Source organism: Belonocnema kinseyi, chromosome 2, assembly GCF_010883055.1.
Source record: "Belonocnema kinseyi isolate 2016_QV_RU_SX_M_011 chromosome 2, B_treatae_v1, whole genome shotgun sequence".
Lineage (NCBI taxonomy): Eukaryota > Metazoa > Arthropoda > Insecta > Hymenoptera > Cynipidae > Belonocnema > Belonocnema kinseyi.
The window spans coordinates 41297096-41305243 of record NC_046658.1 but is presented as its reverse complement, the minus strand read 5'-3'; the positions used below and the strand labels follow the sequence as shown (position 1 = coordinate 41305243).

Sequence of the window (8148 nt, the reverse complement as noted above, 5' to 3'; positions counted from 1 at the left end):
GAGTTACGGATCTTTGAGCAGCACTTTTTATACTACACCTGAAAACATATACTCCGGAATTTTAAAAAATGGATAATTGTTTCTCATTCCCACCTTCTAGGATCTCTTTTTAACGTTATTTTCTACACACTATTAAAGTTTCTCAGCAAAATATAGTTCCTTAACTTAAATACTCATTTGAATGTTTTACCTGAAACCTTGATTGGACGGTATATTTGTGTAGCTGCAAAATCTATATAGTGAAGGAAACTAAAAACTGCTTTTTTTATATAGTACAAATATTCTTCCTATGGTAACTTCGAAGAGAAAATAAACAATATGCAATCGGAATAGAAAATTTTGAGTAAAAAATTGTAATTTTTCCGAGGGACATAGGCTACGCAAATGACAATGGAGTTTCATATATCAAGATGAGATATCTATTTCCTTGAGTCGTTGAAACTGTTTCGTCTGTTGTATTAGGAACAAGGTTTGTGGGCTCAGTACGTAAAACATGTATCTTTTCAAAGCTACGTAAGCATAAATCCTGCGTATATCGTATATAAGAAAAACTTTTTTATAATAAAGGACCATTCCACACGTGAGTTAAGGATCTTTGTGTGGCACTTTTTATACTACACTTGAACCCACACAATTCTAAATCAATAAAAAATTATCCATTATTTTCCAAGTTATTTTCGAAATTCTCCGATTAGACACCATCTTTTTCGAAGATTTACAAATCTTATAATACCAATACAAAAAAAATGCACGCTGCGTGGGCAAATTCGCATCGCGCGTGGCACAATTCGCTCGTAAGTTTGAACGCACTAATACTAGTTCTACATGGACGCGTTTTTAGCCGCGCTCCATATCAAACGCAATACCCTGTCTCTCTCTATCTGCACGTTTTAGTTTAAAAGGTCATTCTTTTTATTAATCGTTTTTTATTACGCGCTAACTGCAATCAATGAGTTCGCTGCCCCGACGAAAGCGTGACGAAAGGTACGCATGTATTTGCAGTGGTGTAGTCCAGGCCTGGCGGGACCTGGCGACGCCAGGCCACTTATTTTGGAGGCCTGGCGGTGCCACGCCACTTATTTGTCGCTCAGAAAATGTTTCTAGTTAGTATTGAAAGAGCCATTTGCACAATATTAAGAATTTAATTTTTCAAGACAGAATGAAACCCAACTTTAGGACAAAGAAGCACCATAAAAAAATATATATATGGTAATAGAAATAGAAGGTGTACAAAGTGTAAAATTTAAAATATAAACTGTAACTGGATTTCCCGGATTGTAAATTTATCTTTCTTAGAGTCTTAGGCACTTGCAATAAACATAACAATGGTCTATACTCTATGAACGATTGTACCCCGAATATTCTGTTAAACTCATTGTCCGTATAATCGGCACTCTTGGAGGTGCCACACTTTCACTGACTAATAGCCTGAAAAGCATCTCTGCGCGTCAACAATATGCTAAAACACTTGCGGGAAAATGCAGAAGGCGGTCGTCCTTAGACCAATTGCCGAAACAGGCGGACTGACATTTAAAAAATATATATTATCTTTTTCTTTCTGTTAATTTTCTTCTGACTTTTTACTATCAACATTGGGACTCTGGTTTACCGGAGTTTCCGGAAATCGCCTTAATGGCCTTCACTCTAAATCAGGGTTCTTTAACACTTTCTTCTCCTTCAGTTCGGGGAAAAAATATGTTAATTTAGGGAATGTATAGATTTTGTTGTGAAAAGATGCTTGTTGCAGGTCAAAAATATCACCTTAAACAAAATTCTCAAAAAATCCAAACCTTTAATTTATGCGTTATTTACGGCCATAAAATTCTCTTGCATTTTTTAGAAAATTGTCTTATCACTCTCTTTAACATGTATTTTCTTCCTAAGAATCAGTAAAGTAGTTTTCGTGAAAGACAACTTTTTTTATATTACTTTCCCCCAACTAGACCCTTTATATCAGGACTCTTCAGCGAGGGGAAATCCTGCGGCAAATACTCATTTGCCACATGTCTCCTTTTTACCATCATGAATGTCTACTCAACTCTAAGAATGAGACGGAATTTTTCCGTGCTGTGTGAGGCGGCGCAGTGGTGGAAATGAGACATCTTGCAAATGAATATTTGGCACCAAATTTTCCCTCTCTACCACTGCATTATATCATTAGAATTCATAATATGCATGGATATTGAAACATACGTATTTTTATTGCCTTGTCTTTATTATTTATTTTTAGTCTTGTTTTTTTACGATTAAAATTAACTCTACTCGTTTTGTGACGAAATTATTAATAATAAATTTATAGATCCTTTTTGGGTAAATAACTTTTGTCTAATACTTTCTTTTTATACCTTGAGTCATCTTCCAAAAAATTTAATTTTTTATTTTTGATATAATTATTCATAACAAATGTGTAGATCTTTTTTTGAATAATCAACTTTTTCCAACTCTTTTTTTCATAAATAATGTCATTTGCCCAAAAATTACATTTGTTTATTTTTAATGTTGTTTTTTACGAATAAAACAGAAGTACTTATCCTATAAAAAGGGATTCATAACTAATTTGTAGACCTTTTTTAGGTGCACAATTCTTGCTGATTCATCTATTTTCGTATCTTGCATAATTTGATCGCAAAATAGAATAATTGATTTTAAATTATTTTTCGATAAAAATGTGAATTTTTGATTTTTCAAGAAAATGCAAGAAGTTGTTATGATAATTTGGAAGAACTTTAAAAAAAACTCTGGTAATTTTCTTGCTACCAAATAGCTATGAAGATAAATTGTTCGTCTTTTCGTTTACAATAAATAGCTATGCATAAAACTTTAAAATCCTGAAAAAAGTGGTCTCAAAATTTTTGAAAATGCTCAAACGTTATAAATTTTTATCAAAAATAGCTGGATAACGAACTTGATCTTTCTTTTGTTCCATAAAAGCTTGTGCCAAAGCACAATCCAATCCGATTAGTCTTTCAAATGTTATCCAGTATACAGACGACGACATTTAGAGGGTCTTGAAACGTGGAGATTTAAAGAAATCCACGATGGTCAGTTTTCACATACAACTTTCTGATACAAAAATTAATTCTCATTATGATAAGAATATAATAGGTTTTTCAAGGCCTTTTTATTGCTCTATTGTAAATGCCAATGTGCAAGTCATATAACAAATGAACAAAGAGGAAGAAAAAAGAAAAGAGAGAAACAAACCACCTCACTCTATTTTCTTTATTATTTTTCTGTCTTTTTATACTACGCCAGCGGGCAAAAAAATTAAGGATGTCCTTGAGACGTCTTTGGGACATCCCTAAGGCGTCTTTTATAACATGTATTTGGTCATCCTAGGGATGCTCTTAAAACGTCTAATGTCAGTACGAAAGATGTCTCCAGAATGCCATTGCCTTTAAGACGTCTTTAGGTCATCTTTAGGACATAATACGCCTTACAGACGTTGACTGGCCTGGCATAGAACATCCTAGGAACGTTCCTAGAACGTTCTTGGGATTTACATAGTTTTGTGCCTACTGGGACCACACGGTGAAAATTTGATCAGTAATCGTTGCCGAAAGTTGTCGTGGAATTTAGATATAGTGTCATTTCGGTAAATTCTCACGTGCACCACTGAAAAAGAAATTACACAAAAATCTAACGAGCTGCGAAGGGATTTATAACAAATGATAGGTATATTTTCCTCAAATCACCGGATAAATTATTTTGCATGGACTGAACTGTTTACTAAAACCTCTATGTATAATGAAAGGTGCGGCTCAAGAAAATGCCCCGCTATGGAAGCCGTTTCAGGGGTACCCTTTATCTCCTTCGTACAATATCGAGACTTGCCAAAACATAAAAAATCAGGGCTGTAGGAATCATTTCTGTTGGAGTTTTGTCATAGAAAATATATTTTTTTTGTATTCTTATCCTTTTGGTTTTATAATGTCATAATCAACGTGAAACTGTTAGTGCTCGAAAATCAAACTTTATAAAAGTACTGATTTTTAATTATGTACGTACATACAGAGTGTCCAAAAAGTCCCGGGACAGCCAAATAAATCCTTAGGTACAATTGTTTTGGAGAAGGTTGAAGTCATTCTTGAAGTAACATTCAACGAGGAATCCAGTGGTGACTTTAGTTTTGACCTTGACCATGACCTTCATGGTTATTTCTATGTCACCTTTATTTTTTTAAATGGAATGGCTAATTTTTGTCATTAGTGTGACAAGGTGTGACCTTGATGGACGTATCAAGGTCATTCAAACTTCAATCATACTCTTACTCTACTTACTTACTTAAACACTGTACATTAAATAGTGACCATCGAGTGACATTGGACATGACCGATAGTCAATATGCACATTCTTCAAGTAAGCAATTAAGTAAGTGAGGTAAGAGGAGATTTTCCACAAGCTAACTTTCAAAAAATATTCAGACCTTATTGAAGTTTGAATGACCTTAATATGACCATCAAGGTCACACCTGACCTATGAACTGACTATACTTTTTGAAGTAAAATCTTCCGTTCTTTCAATTTCCGATGTCAAATAGAGTCTTTTCAATTAAAAAACAAAGAGTGACCTTGGTATGACCTTGACGGTCATGGTCAAGGTCACTATTTAATTTACATTGTTTAAGTAAGTAAGTAGGGTAAGAGGATGATTTTCACAAGCTAGCCTGTCAAAAAATGTTCAAACCATATTGAAGATTGAATGACCTTGATCCGTCCATCAAGGCCACACCTTACGTATGACCTGAATACACTTTTTAACGTAAAATTTTGCGCTCTTTTGATTGGCAATGTCAAAAATAGGCCATTCCATTGAAAAAAACAAAGGTGACTTTGAAATAACCATGAAGGTCATGGTCAAAGTCAAAACTAAGGTCACCACTGGATTCCTCGTTAAAAGTTACTTCAAGAATGACCTGAACCTTCTCCAAAAAAATTGTACCTAAGGATTTATTTGGCTGTCCTGGGACTTTTTGGTTACCCTGTATATCAGAGTGACCATTTTAATCGAAGAAAAAAATCGCGGTTTTTTCCGTCTTTTCCTCGGTTCGCAAACATTTTTCGCGGTCAATAAAATAAAAAATTTAAAGTTTAAAGCTAAGCATTTTTCAGTTTGAAGTAATGAAAAACAAACTAAAAATTAAAGCACTTAAACTGGAACTCTTGAATTTCAAACTTTTTAAATTGATGTTTTAAAATTTTATCATTAAAAAATTTAGTATTCGAATTCCCAATAATTTACACGTATAAAATGGAAAGTAGTAACACTTTCCAATTAAAAACATTTTAATGAAATGCAGGTAAACTGCCAATTTAGGATTTTTAACTTTGATCAATTATAGAGCTGCAAGATTCAGATTAAATTCCATAAATGAAAATCCACGTTATCATTTTCAATGCTCTAAATTAAAGAATCAATCAATGAACTTTAAAATTTTCCAAATTTTATTATTTTTAGCTATTTTAAGCTGGAAACAATGAGTATTCAAGAATTGAATTTTTTTAAACTGAACACTTCGTAAATTAGAAGCTAAATTATTTTCATTTCAAATAGTCAAAGCATCTTTGAAAAGCTTAAAAATTTTATTTCCAAATCTTGAGAAGTCTAGAAGTTCAAAAAAATTTTTTAATTAAATATTATTTCTGAAGTTTTTTCAGAACTTCTAAATATTTTAATATGCCATAAATGGTAAAATATGAATGATTTTTATCAAAAAATTTCACTTCAAACGCTTCAAGTTTTTAATTGTTTAAGTCGTTAATTTTGCATTTTGAAATTCTTTAAATTAAAAATGTCAGCCTAAAAACAAAAATCCAAACTGAGAATTTTTTCAATTGAAAGGTTTTCGAATTATCCATTGTAAAGTGAATGGTAAAATGAATGGAAAAAGATAAAAATTTATCTCATTATTTTAAAAGCTGTTAAAATCGAACTTTGTTTTGTTTGTTAAAAGTTAACAAGAATTACTTCTAGCAAACTGTATTATGTTCTGCCAGAAAAAACAAAGTGTTAATGAAGCACCAATAACAGGGTACCAAATTCCTGGAACAAAAATGACCCTAGCGGTGTGAACGATGCACAGTTATGCAGGGTACAGATTCCCAATCATTTGGGCTACGAAGTGTCCATCACTTGGTTGACGAAGTATCGATCAACGGTACCTACTACTTTAGGTACTGCGTGTCCGCTTCTTGGGGTACGAAATGAATAACGTCATGCGATCCATAATCTTCTCGTTCGTAACTTCTTACATACTTTTTAAGATTGGAAATGTCCATGTCTAAATGCAAGTTTTATTACTTTGAAAGCTTTGCTAATTGTACGTCATGGTCATTCAATTTTAGAAGGTGCGTTGTTCGCACTTTGTAAATTGAGCCATTACGTATTTCAGATTAGGTGGGGACATCCAAGATGTCTGCACGCTGAGGGCTAAACAATAATATCAAATACATGTGACGAAAGTTTATTTTTATCATAACTTTGACAATAATTATTTTTCACTATAAGTGTATTCAGATATTATTTTTATTCCTCAAAAGCTATTAAATTAAATAATAAAATTGATATTTGTATTTGTTACTGTGTAAAATAATTTTTTTCCAAGTTATTAACTAAATTCAGTTTTATCCTCTGGGATTGGTGTTATTTCTTGGCCATGTAACGTTACACTTTGAAATACTTAATACTAGAAATCTTAGAGCATATATACCTGGAGGAAACCAGACAATAGAGCATTCTCATTAGGCCATACAAATTTAAAGTACCGAACCCCCGGGGGTATAACAATAAGGGAAAATACACTTCCAGTTTAGGGATGACATATTTCGGAGATGTTTTAAAAATGAAAGAAGTAAAACGGTGAAATATTCCCAGTGAGCACGAAATTTGGCCACGTCTTTACGACATCGTTACGACATCTTTAACACATTTTCATAAAATTTGATGAAAATCAAAAGTTTGAGGGGAAATTTTATCTTGGGCCTAGTGATCTATCAACAAGTGAACTTATTATATTGTCAAAGAGAAGAAGGGAAATGTGGATAAGTGCTTTGCGTTGTAGGCCTTTAAGTACAAATCAGTTAGAAAATGCCCGGATTTGCGAGGAATATTTTATGAGTGTTAAGTAAGAAATGTATGCGTGTAGAGTGTGAGGTTACGTTCGCGAGGTTAGCTTTACCACAACCGTTACGGAAGAATTATTTGTGATTTATATTTATTACAATTGTATGTAATTTGTTTGTATCATGCAGGCTCTCCAGCTTAAAAATCCATTTAATTAATTCAAGATTCATAATTATATTTTAACATTCACTTCGTTGGTCAAAAATACAAGTATTTTAGTCAAAAAATTTTTTTTGTGGAAAATTGATATCTAATTGTACACATAACTTTTTCACTTTTGGTTCAATGTATATCTCTTTTCGGTTAAAAATTCGTGTATTTTGTTTAAAAAGTTGTGTTTTTTGGAATAAAATTATTCTTCTTGGCCAGGCTAAATGAAAAATTTGTTATTATAAGGTAGAGAATTTTTAAATTGGTATTTTTCGCTTTTTTGTATCAAAAAAATCTTGAATTTTTGTACAGTTTTTTAAGACGTACATTTTCAGTATTTCTCATCGAAAAAAATTGTTTTATAAGATTTTTGTAAAAACGCCACTTATTTAAATTAAACTGGGAAAGAGGAATGCAATGTTAAATATTTTTAATAACAACTGTGAGGTTGAATAAAATTATGACACTATATATATATATAGTCTGGGTGTACTCAGATCATGTTCAATGCCGATGCGGTTGTATGTAGGGCTTGACGAGCACGTCAATCCTGCATCAACCATTCACCAACAATTTTTGCAGGACTTGTGACTTCCGCATTTAATTTTAAATTCCCTGTACCAAGGGTTTCTGCTGAATATGGTTACAAAAAATAAATAGGCAGTCGCGGTCAATTGTCCAGGGGTGGTCCCGAAGGAATTAACCCCCAAGCGGAGGTGTGAAAACCGTGCCGAAAGCTGAATGGCACCTGGGTGAGGTGTCTAGAACACTGAGTCTGGGATACCAGGCAACCTCTCAGAGTAAGCAGCCTTATCCTTGCATGCGGGGCTCTACAAGGATGGACGAACCCCTTTCCCTAGCTTCTCGTGGGAACAA

General features: G+C 33.1%; 1 protein-coding gene across 1 annotated transcript in view; it reads right to left on the bottom strand.

The window, feature by feature from the left end:
• The window catches only part of LOC117182644 (uncharacterized protein K02A2.6-like), a 32055-nt gene that overhangs the window by 22574 nt on the left and 1333 nt on the right, over positions 1-8148 (bottom strand). The gene's annotated exons all lie outside the window — the stretch shown is intronic.